Raw genomic sequence first — 19,515 nt, 5'->3', positions numbered from 1 at the left:
CACTGAGGAAGGCGGCTCCAGGGGGCACTGCTGGCACCCCTGGGGATGTTCTTTCCAGGCCAGAGAGAGCTCCAGGAGGGAGGGTGTCCGGGGCAGGCCCGGGGTGCAGGCGTGGCCCCAAGACCCTCTAATCAGGGGCAGATTAACACGCAAGCCCCTCAGTGTGTGCAGATGCTCTTCAGGAAGACGCCAGGCAGCAGTGGATCTCACAGTTTCATTCATTCATTCCATCATTCATTCATTCACTTATTTACACCCAGGCAATGTTTGTTGCTTAAAAAATGGTAACATTATTAAGGCATAACATTCACACAGCAAACTGCATGTATTTAAAATGTTCCTCTGGGTGAGTTCTGACAGACGTGTACATGTGACACTGGTAGACGGACAATTGGGTTGTTTCCATGCTTTTGATGTTTGTAAATAAACGCTTCTAAAAGTGGACAGTATAATTTTATAAAAAACAGATGTCTATTGTTTTCTGGTGAAAGTAAATTACACATGTTGTAGTATACAGGAAAAACAGAGAAAAGTATAAAAAGCAAAAAATTCTTTATAGTCTCACAACTCAATTTCAACCACCAGAATTTTTTGCTGAATTTCTTCCCAAACTGTTCAATGCACGTGTATGTATGTATTTATGTCTACGAAATTGTCAAAACCAGTGCCATCTTACAAGTATGATTTGATTCCTGCCTTGCGTGATGAACATGAGTGTGCTAGTCTGGGTTTCCCAGAGAAGCGCAGCATACAAATACGGTTTAATTTAAGGAACTGGCTCACTTGGTCCTGGAGGCTGAGAAGTCCTGCGGTCTGCTCTTTGCAGGCTGGAGACCCAGGAGTGCAGCTGGCCCAAGTCCCAGCCCGAGTCCAAAGGGAGGAGAAGGCCGACGTCCCAGCTCGAAGACAGTCGGGCACAGAGCGAATTCTCCCTCCTCAGCCCTTCGGTTCCATTCAGGCCTCAGTGGGTCCGAAGATGCCCACCGACGCTGGGGAGGGCTTTACTCCGTCTGCAAGGCCAAATGCTAATCTCACCCAGAAACACCCTCATGGACATAGCCAGGATCATGTTTAGCTGAATCTCTGGGCGCCCCTGGCCAGAGATGGACACATAAATTTGTGTCACGCCCGGAGTCTTCCCAGCGATTGGACTTTTGAGGAAAAGTTTCCAGCAGTCACGTTTTTCACCGTGCTGTTGCTCTTGACGGCCCAAAGGACTCTTCAGTGCCTGGGACCCTCACGGTTTCAAAAACGTTATTCAGAAATATTCTAATTTTGTGCCGTATGAGGTGCTTCCAAATCTGTAACTAACTAATCAAGCTCCGTCACTCAGGGGACATTTTTTGCGCCTTGCCCTCTCTGATCGGGGTTGGGCTGGATGCAGGGACGCATGGCTGGGGTCGGAGATTCAGGGATTCAAGGCCCATCTCCAGTGGCCAGGCCTGGACTGGCCCCGTCCAGAGTTGCTCCTTCCCCGCTCCGCCCAGTTAACTCTTCTCCATAGGCATGCCGCCTGCTCCTGTCCCTGGGTCCTCTGGCCTCCTCCCTTCCTGATGCAATTCCTGATGCACCCGGGGCCTCCGAGGCCCTTCCGTCCATCAGCGTCCCATGCTGACCTGCCGTGACAGCTCTTGTCCTTCCAACATTGCGGACTCGGGAGAATTAGCGAGCAACCTGTAAAGAGCTCCGAGGGCCGGATTTGGGCTGGACTTGGGGGTCGTGCTTACGAAATTCCTTAAGGTCACAGTTATCAATTTCGTAAACTGTCTTTTCCACTTCACTAAATTCTATTTTGCTCCCTTGAAAGGCGGCCGGGCTAAGGATTAACCACATTGTGGTTGGTTTGCAATATTTAAATTCCAGACTGACTGACTCACATGTTTCACAGCCTCCTCCAGGACGGTTTCTTTCCACTGTAGTCGCTCGTGCAGGTGATGGATGGCCCTTGAACTATTTAAAAAGAATCAAAGTATTAATTATAAATTTAAACAGAACAGTCAGAAAATCTCTCTGATCCAATCATCTCATTTATTGCCTCTTGTTTTACATTATTCACAGGCTTGCTTGCCTTTTTTTTTTTTGGTGAGGAAGATTGTCGCTGAGCTAACATCTGTGCTGACCATCCTCTGTTTTATGTGGGATGCTGCCACAGCGTGGCTTGATGAGTGGTGCTAGGTCCACATCTGGGATCTGAACCTGTGACCCCTGGGCCACTGAAGTGGAGTGTGCGAACTTAACCACTATGCCACTGGGCCAGTCCCTTGCTTGCCTTTCTTGTAATGTATGTTATTAGATTGTTGTTTTTCCAAAAAAATGAATAATTGACTTATCAGCAGGATATGCATTTGTTGTCTGGTTTGTTTTCTTCTGACGCTCTTCGGTCCTGATTCAACATGTGTCAGTGACACCACATCTCGATGCAGAAAGCCACGTTAGGAGCAAGCACCGAAGACGAGAAAAGTGGCAGTCGGAGCATCAGTGTGACAGGGTGGCGAACCCGAAAGGCAGGACCACCACCACGCCCCCCAGCACACCCGTGCTCGCTCATCCTCTCCTTCATACACACGCGTGCCCGTGCACATACACGCCTTGAATGGGCCGTTCTGGTGCTGTTGTCCCAAGGCCTGAGGACTGGAAAAGGGGCAGCCTTTCCACCGTGAACATCAGACTCCACACCAGGTCACTGTGTGCACCGCCCAGGCTATAGGCCGTGCACTGAATGACCTGCCCAATGTCAGGGACCTGGGCTGTCACTTTCACCTTCTGAGTCCAGCACCTGAAACAGGCAGGGGACATGGGAGGGGCTCAAGAATAGTATTAGATAGGAGATTCCAATATCTGAAAAATAGGTCGTTTGTCCACAAAATCATTCATATGGTTCACCCTAAACTTTGTTGACCTGGAGTAAAGGAACGAGCACATTATCAGTCTTTGATCTTAGTCTGTGTAGGCCCACTCTCAAAGTGCATCCTTCTGGGGTTTTGCGTCTCTGATGCTGAGGACCAGCCCCAGAACTGAGGAGAATGTCCCAGGAAAACGGCCAGCCCGGGAGAGGCTCCTGCAGAGTTGCCCAGGCTGCTCCGGGTGGCCCAGGCCCTGCCCTGTGTGCTGGCGGTCCCCACACACTCTCATCCTTGCCAGGTGCTGGGACTCCGCCTCCCAGGCGTCTGCTGGGGGTTGATCACACAGGGAGGACCGGGGTCCTCTGTGAAGCACTGCGTCTCTGAGGCCGAGGGAAGAGAAAGAGGCGGTGGGCCAAATGCTGACAGCAGGGCCACTCACAACAGACAAAGAAAGGACTTCTCATCTCTCCCTTTGGTGCTGGTGGCCAGAGGGAGCTCTCAGTGGCGGCAGGGGCAGCCGCCAGCCCTCCTCTGGTGGATGGTTGTTCTGAGCCCATCATGGCTGAGCGACACAGGCAGAACCATGAGACTCTTTCGGCCACGGCTTTCTGCTCCGTGGAGTTGCACCGGGCAATCAGCCTGGAGCCCGCTGCCCTTGCTGTGTTGGGGGCTGGGGCAGAGCTGTGCGCAGGAGGACACAGCATGTAGGGGTTAGATGAGAATGCTGGTGAAAATCGGAAACTAACCCTCCCATCGCTGAGACCAGAGCCCTGCAAAACAGCGCTAATTCCACCTCAGCCCACGGGAGGTTGGCAGGTTCTCCTGGCTGGAGAACAGTGTGCCAGGCTGCTGAGAGTACCTGTTCCATCCTGCCTGTCTCCCTCCTCCTGAAGACCCAGGTGCTTCATTCTCCTGTGTGATGGTCCCGGACCCGCCTTCAGAGGCTCCTCTATGTCCCACTTGTCAAAGCTTCCCTTTAATGCTCCCTAGAAGAATTTTGAAAAATCAAGTACTTTTATGCGTATTATAAAATTAACAACTAAAATTTTTCATCATAAGCTTAAACAGTTGTAAAGAATGTAGTTTCCAGTGTATACTAAATATTAACATCTTACAATTTGATTATCAACATCATCCATTTAAAAATCCATAAACTTAATAGTTAGAAATTTTACATCATTTAATATTTTTCAGATATTTCTATTCTGATTTCCTCACAAAATTGTCTCTTAATGAGTTTTTTTTAATGCTTGGAAGCTGTTTGGGTCCAATCGTGTTCCTCTAAAACAAGTCCTAACCCCTTGTCGCTGTGAATGTGACCTTATCCGGAAAGAGGGTCTTTGCAGAGGCGATCAAGTTAAGGATCTTGAGATGCGATCATCCTGGACTAGGTGGCTCCCAAGTCCAGTTACTGGCATCCTTGGCAGAGAAATGAAGGGAGATTTGAGAAACACATGGTGCAGGCCGAGGGCAGACCGCCACGTGATGACGGAGGCGGAGTCTGGAGGGATGCGGCCACGAGCCACAGACGCCTGCTGCAGCTTGGTTGCAGACTTGTGGCCTCCAGGACTTTCATAAAGAAATGTCTGTTGTTTTGAGCCGCAAAGTTTGTGGTAATTTGTAAATGTGGCCCTAGGGAACTCATATAGGAGCATATTCTACAATTCAGTATAAATTGAAATAAAATCCGTTGTTATCACAAGCCTCCAAAGTTAAAAAAATATATATTTCTTCTGGATTGGGTTGGTAGTACAAATGTGAAAGCAAAACAGTAAAAGTCTGTTACAAATTTTGATAAATACTTTTAAACACAAAACGTAAAGTCTTATTGGAAATTCATTCCTTTGGAGATGGTTGGGGCTTTTTTTGTTTGATTAGTTCAGGTACCTGTGGAGGCACAGTACTCGCTGGGTAGGGAGCCCTGCTTTGGATCTCTGTCTTTCTCTCTGTCTGTCTCTGTTTCCCTTGAGAAACCTTCCTTAGATTAATAAGGATATATGGATTGATAAATAAATGACAAGCAATAGGATATACTGGAGTGTATGAGGAAGCCATTTGGCGTAAATCTAATTCAGCCTGACCTTGTTTTTCCAAAAGGGCCTGACGTGGCCATTGAGCATGCATTGTATGTCTGCTTTAGGCACTTGCTGTGCCCCAAAGACGGGAACGATGCCCTTCAAGTTAAGTACGTAACTTCCCCAACGTGGTGTTCCTTAGGGATAAGCACCTCCCCCTAAACTAAGGAGGGATTGCTGGCCTGCAGTGCTCACCCTGGGACCACCCACCTGTGACCACAGACCTGCGGCCCGCTGGGTTCATCAGTTGCTGTGTGCATAGCTGTGCCGGCAAGGCAATCTTGTGACTGTTGTAACAGGGACGCTCCAATCAGATGTGACACCTGCTCTTTGATGGTAGGTAACCACTCTGTCCACCCCACTTCTTTGGAGTGCTCCGTTCCTTTGTGGAAGGGCTCTCCCGGGCTACATGGTCCGCAGATCCCGCTCATAACAAACTCATCCCAATTTTGATTTATAGATTGGTTAGGGATTTTTTTCTTTGACAGGATGGAAGCAGCTTTTTTTAAGTCGTTGATTCACTAAGTTGTCAGGACTACTTCTGTGACACAGCAAATATCTGTATAGTAATCTATCATCAAAAAAGGATTTTTTTTGATGAGGAAGATTGGCCTTGAGCTGACATCTGTTGCCCATCTTCCTCCTTTTGCTTGGTGAAGATTGTCCCTGAGCTAACATCTCTGCCCATCTTTCTCTATTTTGTATGTGGGATACCGCCACAGCACGGCTTGATGAGTGGTGTGCAGGTCCGCACCCGGGATCTGAACCTGTGAACCCTGGGCTGCCAAAGCAGAGCACGCAAACTTAACTGCTATACCACTGGGCTGGCCTCCAAAAAATAATTTTAATGATCTACCAACTGGTTACTTCTCAGGCCCACCTTCAAGTTTTCTGAAGTAAAGAATCAGGAAGTGGCTGAATGGCCAAAGAAGGTGCTACCTGACCTTTCCCGTTGCTGTCTTCATGGTACTGTGTTCCTTTCCCGGTTCCAACCCCGCCTCCATCTCTCTCCTCAGCCCTGCCTTGCACTGTGGGTCTAGTAACCCCAGGCCTGCGGTCCAGGGGCGGCCGGCCCTGCTTCGTGTTTCTGTGGACTTTTGACTGGAGCTCATCGGTGGCCTGTCCTGTGATTTTGGATTGTGAGCTCGTGTTTGGTGGGACTTTGCTCTGGGAACTCTCATGCTCCCAGTGCCACCAAGCCAGGGACACATTAGGTTCTTGGCTTGAGCATTCCTGGATCATATACATAGAATAGGTCCAAAGGATCTGCGACCAGAGCTTACAAACTTTCAGGGAAGAATACTTTTCCTCCCCAGAGCTGGGGCCAAGAAAGACGTGTTTTCTTGCTGTCTCCCTTTGCCAGTGGTGGATTTTTCTAGGATCTCCTGTCATTGAGAACACAGCCTTTCTAGGGTCCTGGGCTTTGTAAGGTGGTCCCAGTTCCAATTCTCCCACATCTGTGGGCCAAGCCTGTTCTGTTCCCATGGGGCCACTAACATTCGGGCTTCTCCTGGGCAGCCAGCTCTGCTATTCACATGTTTGTGACATTTTATCTGTCACGTCTAGGAGTCATAGAAATGACATCTCCTTCCTCCCTCCCCTTCTCTCCACCCCCAACTCCTGTACTCTTCCTTCTATAACTCTTCTTTTTCTAGATCCTTCCATGGTGCCATTCAGAATGCAAAACCCATGGTAAACAAGCCCCCTTCCATTTCCCTCTCCTCACAGGAGGAAAGGCTCTCAACAGCCCAGCTCCTCCTGAAACTGGCTGTCCCCTGACGTTGCTGCCCTCCTGCATCCCTGCCTTACCCTTGGGCACGCCACTGTCCCCTGTCCCCGAGGGCCACTGGGAAGGAACTCTCTCAGCCTCATGAAGAATATCGCTTCCAGGTGATTTGTTCCCCATTCATGGGCCCAAGTGCACCCTGTTAAACCCTCTCCATCTTTCAAAACCACTCTTTATCCCTACTCAGTGCCACACACCGATTCCCCACACCCCCTTCACCGGCTCAGTCTTCCTTGCCACCTCCGTGTGAAAATGCACGATGGGCCCATCAGTGTCGATGTGAATGGTCCAGCTCCAGGCCTTGACATTCCTTGGCTTCCGTAACTCTCCATGCCTTCCTTCACTCCTTCGCCCCACAATGCCTTGCGCAGCTCCACGCTGGACCACATCACCGACAGCTCGTCGTCTCTGAACCGTGAGTCCAGTGCACCAGGTCTCGTGTTACCTGTTCTTCCAGGGCTCTCATTTCCTTGCATCCACAATGCTGCTACTTGACAGAGTTGAGCCCACTGATCTTGTGGCCCTTCCGGTTTGTCACCCGTCCTCGGTGAGTTTCTTCCCTGCAGAGCTGATGAGTAACTTGAACCACAGTTTGCCAGCACGGTAAAGAAGTGTGTTGCCTTGCCGTTCAACCACAGAAGCTCTGCAATCCTCCCAAACTTGTATCAAATAACCCCACTTCTACTTCCAGAATTAAAATAGTGTGCATCGCTTGATGAAATCTCCAGCTTTAGGGTTTGGGGACCAGTTCATGCTCTTCACCACCATGTGTCCTCAACTCAGACCAGCCATCCATGCCAGTGGCCCTGGCCAGCTCTCCCCCCTGCTCCAGCCAGTTCTTTCTAAACTGTACCATTCTCCTGGAGGGGCCTCCTCTGTTTCTTTACACCTCTCTTGGCTGATGACCTTGCCTTGACTTCCTGTGGCAAATTAGTGCTGGTAAAATTGACTTTCTACTCCCATACTGACCAGCTGGTCTGCCTCTGCGTCTTCGTGTGCCCTCCAGGGCCGCGCTGCCTCCTTGCACTCTGGGCATCTTTTCAAACGCGGATTCTGAGTTGGCAGGTGTGGGGCGGGCATACAGACTCTCCATTCTAACAAGCTCCCAGGTGAGGAGGATGTTGCTGCTGGTTCTAGGACCTCAGGTGAGAGCCAGAGCGTTGTGAACACCTATTTGCTGTTTCCCTAGCATCTACTCACCACTCCCTCCTTGCATGTGATTCTGGGGACGTTGATTCCACCATTGTCTCCCGAAGTACACCTTGCTTCTTGGCAGGTGGAATGGTCAACAGTCCATCTCATGCCAGGGCCACGGTGACTGTTCACAGGGGCACATGGTCCCTGCTCCCCGGTGTGGAGCTCAGGGAGTTTGGGAAATTCTGTGCCACAGACCCGCTTCCTCTGGATGTTTGACGTGAGGTTGCGACTCCTGGAACCATGGCTGCCGTTCTTCGCTCCAGTGGGGCAGAATCCAGAGGAGGAAGGCAACATGTGGGCTGAGGCACAGCCACGGAGGCCACAGCCAGAGGGCAGAGTGCGAGCAGGCCCCCTCCCCTGGGCTCTGTGCCCTCCAGCAGGGTGTACGCCCACCTGCTTTGGGCCTTCTGTTGCGCGTGGCTGAGACATCAAGTGGCACAGGAGACATCGCGCGCCGGTGGTGAAAGAACAGATTGTCAAATAATTCTGAGACAAGCCACCAATACAACACAGTCAGATCTCTGCCTCATGCTACAGAACATTTCTCAACGAGTCATAACTCGTTAGTGATTGAAATCAAGGTCATTCTTCTTCATCTCCGTCAGCTCTCTCATGTTTTTCCAGCTCTCTTTTCTTCTGCTGTGTGGAATGAGGGTCAGGCTGTCTTCCCTGTTTTGGCTGGATTTTCTGCTGGGTCACCTCCGTTAGTCATCCCCAGCTGATGGGAAAGTCAGGCCTGCTGAGAGACGAGAACACAAGGGCTGTGGCCTGGGTGACACCACACTGGCCATCATGAGAAACAGCACTAACGCTCCCCTCTGGTTCTCTCATCAGCCCTGCGTGGCCGGCATTGCACGCGCAGAAATGGAATCTCAGAGACACTAAAGGACATGCTGAGCTCTCTCGGCGGAAACGTGGCAGAGCCAGAATATCGATTCAGGAAGCTCCTCCAAATGCATCCCATTATGGCAGATGATTGATGGTCCCTTCCCCCTTTCTTTGGCAAGAGAAGTGCCCTGTTCCCAAGCAGAGGCAGATACGCTGACCACCCTAATCACAGGGTGAGCACAGGATCCAAGATAGCCCATCAGATTCTTCCTTGGAAATCCGTGTCTTGAGCTGAGAACCCCTGTGGGGAGAGGTTAGAGCTGAGCCATCCTGTAGAATGTTCCAAATAGCTGCTCTATGTGGCCCTTCTGCTGACAACTCCACGCTTCTCGGGCCCGGCTGTCTGGCTTTTCCATGGCTGTGATCTGCCGATGGTCTTCCTGTATTTTTTGCTGGTTTTGAGTTCACCAGATTCAGTTTCTGTTGCTTGCAGCCGAAGTGTCATCCTGACATTCTCTTCCCAATCAATAGCGTTTTCTCCCAGAGGGAGTATCCAGGAGGCCGCGGCTTGCCAGACGGGATTGAAGGATAAGGCATTAGCTGGGTACACGCCAGCGGGGAGGAGAATTCCAGTTAGCGAGAAAAGCACGCCCAGAAGCCCAGCTGCCTTCAGGGAACCGCAGGTGCTCTGGCCTGGGCGTCACATTGTTAGGAGAGTGACTTGCATTAGTCAGGAGTGCGAATCCACCGTGTGAGTTATGGGCCTGGGGTGCAAGACAGGAAACGCCCTGACACAGTGGTGGAGGGGGGAGGATGCACGTGGGCTGGCAAGGTGGGGCTTGCAGGGGATCCCACGGTGGGACCACGAGGGAGGGCCCTGCAGGAAGGCACAGAGCCGGGCCTCTGTGAGGCTTCCGCCACTGTGGGTTTGCCGTGAAGCGCCTGGTGGTCAGCAGTGGCAGAGGGGAGCTAGGGCAAGCTGGAACTTTCCGGCACTGGCACGAATCTGCATCGCAGAGACCTGCAGGGAGTGTGGAAAATACTAGCCGGCAGCCACAGGGCAGCAGGCCCTGGGGATGCCTTTCCCGGCCCGACCTGGTTGCCTGGAGAGCGATCCTGCATCCGCTCGACCAGACGAGCCTCGTGGCAGGTTGCTCAGATGCCAGGCTGAGTGACACAGGGGTGGGGAGGCAGGGCGCCCGTGGCAATGATGCCCATTCCCGCAAAGTGAGGACGGGCAGCAGGGGAGGTTGCTGTGGTCTGAATGTCTGTCCCCCCACCGTCACGTGTTGAAACCTATCCCCCAGGGTGGTGGTGCCAGGAGCAGGGGCCTTTGGGAGGTGACTGGGTCATGAGGGCGGAGCCTCCATGCCAGGATTAGTGTTCTCATAAAGGAGGCACCAGGCAGCTCCCTCCTTCCATCACGTGAGGGCTGGTGGGATGTCAGTTCTCTGCACCCGGAAAGAGGGCTGTCCCAGGACCGCACCCCGCTGGCACCCTCATCCTGGACTTCCAGTCTCCAGAACGGCGAGAAATAAGTTTCTGTTGTTTCAGCCACTCAGTCTGTGATGGGGATTCTGTCAGAGCACCCGAGCTGACTCAGACAAAGGGACGGGAGAGAGGTGGCTGGAGACATGCACAGGACTTGGTGGTCAATTGGAGCTGGTCAGTGAGAAAGATGGGCACTTCTAGAACAATCCCCACGTCTCAGGCTTGGGATCTGGAGGGCTACAAGAGGGCAGTCTCCCTGAACTGGAAGGATGAAGGAGGCAGTCTTGGAGGTAGAAATGGCACCACCTCCAGGATTCCTGGATGGGATGGACGGAGCTTGTTCAGGAAGACCACGAGGAGGGAGAGGGGTCTCTGCACACCCAGCTCCACGCTGCCCGGGCTATGGGCTGGTGGCACCACGACAGAGCAGCACATGAGGGACCTACAGACACTCTGGTTATAGGGCGAGTTCCCGGGGCTGGGTGGGTGACTCATCTGTAACCAGGACACGGACGAAGAGATGGGCAAATGTGCATGGAAACCAAGCAGACGGGCTCTGATAGAGGAGCACGTTGTAAAATGGGGGCTGTCCAGACCCGGGGTCAAGGAGGAGTCAGCAGAGGACAGGTTTCCAAATTGCTCCTGGAGATTCAATGGGAACCAGCAAAACCGAAGGTGGCTGAGAAGAAGCATGTGGACAGAGGGGTCAGCACTGCACGGGATGCAGGCCAGGGAGGCACGTGGTGTGCAGGAGAGGACAGCAGTCCAGGTGGCCGAACTGACTGCAAAGGGGGGCTGGCCACAGGTGGGGCTGGAGAAGTCAGTCTGATTCATGCTGTCTGACCAGCGGCGTGGCAATATGAATCCATGTAGAAACTCTAAATCAAAAATATGTTCTCTTTTACTCTTTCAATAAACTGAATTCTCTATATATTGAGCAGTATATGCATTGCTTATCAATGATGAAATCAGCAGTGCAAATCATTTGACAAAACATTCTAACAATGTTGGAGGCATCTGACGAAGTTTTGAAATTGGTGGCGCCATCTCTGGTTTGCTGTGGCTGTCATCAACCGGGGCCCATGTCTGTGCCTTGACGGAGTGGAGGAGGCTACACCCGGTCTTCTAGACTCCCGTGTACCCTGACAGTCACCTGGGGGCCCACACGGAGGGTCACTCACGGAGAATCTCCTGACACCCACGGCATTGATCGCGGGAAAGAACCTGGCTCAGATTCCGCAGAACTAACCACGGTGACACTCCGCAAGGCTCAGCTCTTATAGAATTGTCCAGAGGTGACCAACTAGGTCAACAACAATGACCTTGGAGTGAAAGGTTTATTTGGTCGTCTTCATTCTATCAATTCTCCTTTACCTTCAATCCACGGTCGGTCGTTTGGCCAACTTTCGTGACTCAGTAGCTTGAAAGAACTTCCAGGTCAATGCATTTTTCATTTTTGTTATCACACAACACATTCCATATAACGGATTCAGACGGCCTAATAGTTGCCCTCCTGGAAATGAGATTTCATTCTGTTTTTTTTTTTTTTCTTTTGAGGAAGATTAGCCCTGAGCTAACTACTGCCAATCCTCCTCTTTTTTTTTTTTTTTTTAAAGATTTTATTTTTTCCTTTTTCTCCCCAAAGCCCCCTGGTACATAGTTGTGTATTCTTTGTTGTGGGTTCTTCTAGTTGTGGCATGTGGGACGCTGCCTCAGCGTGGTTTGATGAGCAGTGCCATGTCCGCGCCCAGGATTCGAACCAACGAAACACTGGGCTGCCTGCAGCGGAGCGCGCGAACTTAACCACTCGGCCACGGGGCCAGCCCCCCAATCCTCCTCTTTTTGCTGAGGAAGCCTGGCCCTGAGCGAACATCCATGCCCATCTTCCTCTACTTTATACATGGGATGCCTACCACAGCATAGCTTGCCAAGCAGTGCCATGTCCACACCCGGGATCTGACTCAGCGAACCCCAGGCCACTGAAGTGGAATGTGTGCACTTAACCGCTGTGCCACCGGGCTGGCCCCTATTCTGCTTTGTTTTGGTGGGAATGTCGTGGCCCCTCAGTGCTTGCTCGATCCTGCCTTATCTTGATGAAGACATCTTATTTTATGTGCTCATCACGCTGATCATTCCTCAGGTTAGTCCATTCGCTTTAACAGTTGGAATTTTCTCCCAGTAAAGTCAAGTTCCTAGAACAGTCTCCACGTTGAACGTTTGATGGCCGCCGCTTCCCAGTTTACTGGAGCGGATCCCCGGCGAGCCAGGAGCTGCCAGGCTGGCCTTGCACCTCGGCCCACGGTCCCAGTATGCTTCTGCACTTTTCGTTATTTTAATTCCCTTTTCTACACACGTTGTTTCATCCTCTCTGAAGTTCACTTGGTATATGGTAGCAAATATAAAGTTTATTGAGCATAGATAAAGTGAGTTAGCTGATTTATAGTTTTTATTACATTTTTCAGAGATAAATGAGCACAGCGTTGTGGCTGCTGCTGTGTTAAACCATCCTAATATTTCCCAACTCCTGGCCAGAACTCCTCATTTTCGCTGCCTTCTTACACGGCACCGCCTCGACAGAACCCGGTGAGGCACCAATCTGAGTTCTCTGGCTGAGACCGTGTTTTATGAGCACTGACAATAAAGCCTGATAAATTGTTTCAGATATCTTCGAGCACCTCAAAACCATGAATTTACCATGAAAAACTTGGATTTTTTACATTTTAAGTAAATTATTAAAGTAACTTTTGTGTCAAAAGGTGGAAGCTTCATTGGTTAAGATCGAAATTTTATTGTCTTGATTTATATATTTTCCCCAAAATTGTTTTCTTATTTCAGTTAGATATATATTTTGCAACAAATCGATTCTATAAATTTAGATTGCAGTCATGTGTCCACATCAATATTATCTTTTAAGTTCTATTAAAAGTATCCTGTCTGAATATGCCAAATTATTTTTTAACTATACAGTCAAACTTTTAAATTGTGAGGGTGTTTTTAAAATGTCAATTAGATTTATTAATAGAATTTGTGAGCTTTTCCCCACATGCTTTATTGTGTGTGACTTATTCACAATGTTATTACATGTGTTCTCACTGACAGTTACAAATTCTTTGTGTGAGCTGGAACGTTCTCACTGCCAATTCTAATAAAACAAGTATTACCGCTTCCCACTTTGAACCATACGACTCTTGAGTAACATTTACATCCAACAACTGTATCACTAACAACAAAAGTAAGCCACTTGTTTTTTTGAAATTAGCAAGTTGTATCTTTTCATTTCAGGAAAAACAAATGATTTCATGGGCAATGTATTGCAAGTTATCCAAAGTATGAAAACAAAAGGATGGATTTACTTTTACTTTTGTTTTTTCCCCGAAGCGATGAAAGACTGTAAAGGGATGGACGGAAGGCATAACCCAGAAGGACAAAGAGAACAGCAGGGAAATGGCAGTAGGACATCTTGAGTGCTGGAGATAAGATGCACAAGGGACAGCTGAAGTGCAGAGAAGCTGAAGTCTCACCCAGCGATACAGAGCTGAGAAGCAAGTCTCCTCATACGTCAGACAGCAGAAAGGACGAGGATGCAGAAAGGGGAGGATGCAGAAAAGATGAGGATGCAGAAAGGGGAGGATGCAGAAAAGATGAGGATGCAGAAAGGGGAGGATGCAGAAAAGACTAGGGATCATGGGCACCAGACGCCCCTGACGGTGAGGAGAGTAATGCAGCAGGAAGCAGGATTGTTGGAAAGTTTGTGTGGGGTGCCCTTGAAACCCCCAAGTCCCTCCCCCCGCCACACTGCTCCTTGACCACCCTTCCCGGCCCTGGAAACGTCTGCAAGTTTGCTGCCTGCAGAGGACCAGGTGAGCGAGTCTGTACCAGGGATGCAGGCATCACTGAGGGGAGTTGATACTGGAAGAGCACCTGCCCTCTTTCTTCACATGCCTCTAAGAACACTGGTGGCGAGGGTCATCCTCTCCAGGCGGGAGACCCGATGGCCTTCTCCAGAGAAACTCGCCAGCCCGAGAGCAAAGACGGTTCTTGGTGAAACAGCTCAGGTAGCTGAAAATCCCCCTGCTGGGAAGCCCACCAGCCGAGCAGCTTTCCTGGCCTTCACTCTTTCCAGTCAGCGTTTCATACCCTGTTCTAAGATCAGACAGCCACGATTCAGACATTCACAGGAAGCTTCCAATGAAAGAAACAGAAACCAAGGCAAATAGAAAAAAAAAGAAATTGAGAGAAAAGAGATAATGTAAAAATAAAAGGAAAAGTTCCTAGAAACTATGGTTTGTAGTCTCAGAGAAATAAAGGAAGATATTGCATATAAGAAATAAAGGCAGAGAGAAACAAAATAGGACTATTCATAGAATGAAGATGGGCCTCGGAAACTAAAAAAGTGAGAGCTCAGAAAAGTTTTAGTGGAGGTAATGTAAGGAGACTGGAGGGTGCCTCCAAGTAAGGAGACTTTGAAGGAAAATAGCAGAGAAGAGCAAAGAGCACGAGAGGAGCAATCTGGACTCCAGACGTGTGAACAAAGGATCCTCGTAGTAGAGATGAGAGAAGAGAGAAGAGGAGGAGATTATACAAGAAAACATTAAAGCATTTCTAGAACAGAAGGACTTGCGTTTCCAGTTGAAAGACCCTGAGTGCCCTGCAAAATGGAAGGAAAAAGACCGTCTCGTCCCCAACGCACAAAACTTGGAATGTAAAAACACTGAGATCAAGAACCGCTTGACATCCCACCATGCGGAAAGAAGGGACCTAAGCTGAACAATGTGGGGGCTAACAGGAGGTGAAGGAACTGCTCCCCAAGACCACAGGGAGACCACGTCCACTGAGACCCAGAAGGGCAAGCAGTCAGGGGCAGGGCAGGAAACGGATGTCTCAGTCCTGTGAGTTCCTGAGGAGCTTACTCTGCAGATAGCCTTTCTCAGGAAGCTACTACAGGATATGCTCCAGCAAAATAAGGGAATAAATCAAGAAAGAGAACAACACGAGGGCCATGTAGTAACAGAGAGGTAAAAGAGTCTCCACGATGACCTGTCACCTGAGGTCCCTGATGTTCCCCTGGGCAGAGCCTGCAGCGCACCTGCCAGAGGGAACAGCTGGAGGAGGGTTCCCGAAGGACTCTCTCCAAGAAAAAAAATGCAGTTGACAGAATATGTGAAGTTTCTGAATGGACTGAGAGGAGAGTCAAAGTTCTGGTGAAGTGTTTTGGAATGAATTTATTTTTTAATTTTATTTTTTGCTTATTATTTTTTTTAGGAAGATTAGCCCTGAGCTAACATCTGCTGCCAACTCTCCTCTTTTTGCTGAGGAAGACTGGCCCTCAGCTAACATCCGTGCCCATCTTCCTCTGCTTTATATGTAGGACGCCTGCCACAGCACGGCTTGCCAAGCAGTGCCATGTCCGCACCAGGGATCTGAACCAGTGAACCCTGGGCTGCAGAAGTGGAACGTGCGAACTTAACCACTGCACCACCGGGCCAGCCCCTGGAAGGGATTTGTAATAGGGGCAAAACAATTGATAACCTGCCATACCTTATAATGAAATATAATATCTTTTTCTGGTATGAAATAACTTGTAATTTCAGGAAAAATAAATGGCTTATTTTTGTTCTTAGTGACAAATGTTGGATACAAACATTACTTGAAAGTTGTAAGTATCATCAAACACGTTTTGTCAGAATGGGGAATAATGTCCTGACAAGTTCATGGTTCACATAAAGAAAATTTGTACTCTTCAATGGGAGAATACAAAATAACGTTATGAACCAGTTACATATAACAAAGCATTTGACATATACTCTTGGCGACAAAACTTTGGGAAGGTGATTGATAATGAAATGAAAAAATTTAGCGAATACGATCAGAATCTGTAAGATTTTTTACTGCACAGTTAAAAATAATCGAACATTTTCAGATGATATACTTAATAGAACTTTAAAAACAATATTGATATGGGCATGCCACACAATCTAAATTTATGGAATCCACTTGTTGCAAAATACCTATCTGACTGAAATGAGAAAATAATTTAGGGGAAAATTTATTAATTAAGGCAACAAAATTTTGGTCATTACCGACAAGACACTTGGTTTCACAGCTGAGGTACATTGTATCAGCCTGCTCCTGCGGCCGCAGCAGACCACCACAGGCGGGCGGCTGGAAGAGCAGACGCGTGTTTCTCACCGGCCCCGGGGCTGGCGGCCGCCATCCAGGTGCCGGCAGCATCAGGTCTGGCACGAGCCCCTCCCGGGCTGCGGACGTCCCCCTTCTCGCTGAGTCCTCACACGGATGAGAGAGAGCAAGCTGTCTCACGTCTCCTCCTATAAGGGCGTTAATCCCATCGGGGCCCATGCTCATGCCCTGGTCTAACCCTACTCGCTTCCCAAAGGCCCGACCTCCAAACACCGTCCCACCGGGGTTCAGGGCTCCAATGTGAGAGTTTCGGAGGGACACGGTTCAGTCCACAGCACGCGACGAGCCTGTGGAAAGGAGGTGATTCCATGGCTGGAGCCGGGGCACCATCTCTCTGGAGAGCAGCTCCTCACATCTGTGGGGCTGAACCGGCACTCGCCCGCGTCCTGGCAAGTCTGCTCGCGGGTGTGTGCACGTGTGCACACCAGGAGGCATGAGAAGAGCGCCCAGTGGTGCTGTCTGTAATTGTAAAAACGTGGGCAACGAAAATGCCTCGTCCACAGGAGAAAGAACGAGCTGGGGAAACGCCACGTGCAGTTACGTGAATGTATCTACAAACGGTAGCTTTCTGCACAAGAAGGCAAACTGCGAAAAGATGCATTCCGAACGACGCCAAGTATGCAGAGTAAAAAAAGAAAAAAGAAGCAGTATAAGGTGGGCTGTTGTTACACACATATGAAGTGTCTGGATTAACTTCAATCGCATGAACAAGTTCCGAAAACAATACTGTAATGATTCTGACTGAGGTTCCGTGAAACATAGAGATAAACTGAAGAGAAGGGATGTGTATATTCCATTAAGTTTCTCCAGCAAGAAATGGCATATGTTGGGGCCGGCCCAGTGGTGCAGTGGTTAAGTTCGCACATTCTGCTCCAGTGACCCGGGGTTCACCAGTTCAGATCCTGGGTGCAGATCTACGCATCGCTTGCCCAGCCACGCTGTGGTAGGCGTCCCACATATAAAGTAGAGGAAGATGGGCAAGGATGTTAGCTCAGGGCCAATCTTCCTCAGCAAAAAGAGGAGGATTGGTGGGAGATGTTAGCTCAGGGCTAATCTTCCTCAAAACAGAAAAAAAAAGAAATAGCATATGTCTCACCATGTAAGTTTCTTTGTAGCCCATCAGTAGATTTTGGCAGTCTTCTTCCTTAGGTCTAGATTGCTTTTTAGGATTATCTACAGGCATTTTGTGTATTTTTGCTGCTGCTGCGTCTGCTTCTGTTAACGGAAGCTTTCTCCATTATAGCTTATATTCTGTGATTGTTGTCTTGTAGAAAAGCTGTTCAGTTTTTATGCTTTAATCTTATGGCTGATCACTTAATGCATTATAAGAATTTTACGTTGATTCCCTTGAGTTTTAAGTACATTATTCTATTATCTTCCAACTGTGATCAGTTTATTTTGTACTTTTAAATAATTGTACATCTTGCTCCTGCTTTATTTATTTTTTTAATGTTTTTCATTGACTGCAACTTCCAGAAAAATGTTAAATAATAGTGATAGCAAACAATTTTGTTCTGTTTGTAATTAAAATGAGAATATCTCTGAAGTATGATTTTGGTTGTGGCTCAGAATTAGGTAATACTCTCTTCTTCTTAGGTGTCTCAACTTTTCATTACTAGTAGATATTAACTGTCAAAAATTTACTTTGGGTATTAAGCAAAACATTTTCTTTTTACTGCATCTTTTCACGTTAATATGTAGCAGATTGAGTGCGATATTTTAAATGCACAATTGGGCCACTAGAGGGTGCTGTGCTCCCACTTTTTAACTCCCCTGCGTTAAATTGCAGATTCTTTTGTTTAAAGTTCAAACATTTTCAATTTAATATGGTCCTTAAACTATTGTCCTCCTTTCAACTTTCTCCAAAGTGGCCCTGAATTAAGAATATGCTTTATTAAAAGTACTTCTTTTTTCCCCTTTACTTGGTCGGTTTTGTGGGGGTAAAATGTACACACAATAAAATTCACGATTTTAACGACCCAGAGAATTCTAACAAATACATGCAGTATTGTAACCAGCCCAGTTGTGATAGAGAACATTTCCGTCACCCCGATAAGTGTCCCCATACCTTTTGTAGTCAGTCCTGTCTGAGACCCCGGAAACCCCAGATCTCTGCTGTCTCTATGTTGCCCTTTCCTGTCATTTCACGTAGACGGGATCGCGCGGTGCTGGTCTGCCGTGTCTGGCTTCCTCCTGTAGCTCATCCTTTCAGGTGGTCCAGTCACTCAGTAATTGCTCCTTTCTGTTGTGGAATAGCGTTCCATCATGTGGACACACGACAACTGGTTTATCCATTCACCAGGAGATGGACGTTTAGGGTTGTCTTAGCTTTGGGATGTTATGAACAAAACTGCTATGAACTTGCACATACACATCTTTGTCCTGACACATTCTCACCTCTCAAGCAAGTACATGACCGGGGTATTGCTGAGTGAGACGATTAGTATACGTTTAATTTTACGAGATGTCGCTTTCCTAACGGCTTCCCCCAGGTGGCTGTTCCGTTCCCCATTCCCACCAGCAGTGCGAGAGCTCCAGTCTGTCTCCACGTCTCCGTCAGCACTGGGTATAATCAGTCTCGTAAATTCTGGTGAGTGTGTAGCTCTGTCTCACTGCTTTTCCTCTGCATTTCCCTGATGTCTGAGGACATTGAGCATCTTTTCCTGTGCTTATTGGCCTTCTGATATCTTCCTTAGGGAACTGTCCAAATCTTTCAAAAAATTGGATTATCTCATTATTGAGCTGTAACAGCTCTTTATATATTCTGGATACAAGTCCTTTATATTTCTTGCAAATATTTTTTCACAGTCTATGGCTTGCCTTTTTATTTGACTTAACAGTGCGTTTTGAAGAGCAAATGTTCTTAATTTTGAAGTCCAATTTACTAATTGTTTAAATGTATGGTTCATGCTGTAGGTGTCCAACTTAAGAAATCTTTGCCTAATCCTAGGTGACCGGGATTTTCTCCTGAGTTTTCTTCTAAAAGTCTCATAGCTTTAGCTTTTACACTGAGATCTATGATACGTTTCAATAAGTCTATATAATGTGAGGCAGTGGTTGAGTTTAAACGTTTTGTTTTGTTTTGTTGTTACACAGG

At 48.4% G+C, this 19,515-nt stretch overlaps 1 long non-coding RNA gene across 2 annotated transcripts in view; it reads left to right on the top strand.

The window, feature by feature from the left end:
* Positions 1-18,493, top strand: part of LOC139041674 (uncharacterized) — a 29,911-nt gene extending 11,418 nt beyond the window's left edge. The window contains exon 3 of one of the 2 annotated variants that reach the window (XR_011497281.1): positions 827-18,493. This is a non-coding gene — a long non-coding RNA (uncharacterized lncRNA). Of the gene's footprint in view, positions 1-771 lie in introns of both variants that reach the window. The other variant, XR_011497280.1, reaches the window with a different exon arrangement.
* Positions 18,494-19,515: the final 1,022 nt, after the last annotated feature.

This window comes from Equus asinus, chromosome 23, assembly GCF_041296235.1.
Source record: "Equus asinus isolate D_3611 breed Donkey chromosome 23, EquAss-T2T_v2, whole genome shotgun sequence".
NCBI lineage: Eukaryota > Metazoa > Chordata > Mammalia > Perissodactyla > Equidae > Equus > Equus asinus.
Note: the sequence above shows the minus strand (reverse complement) of the source record. Positions and strands in the feature narration are given on the sequence as shown.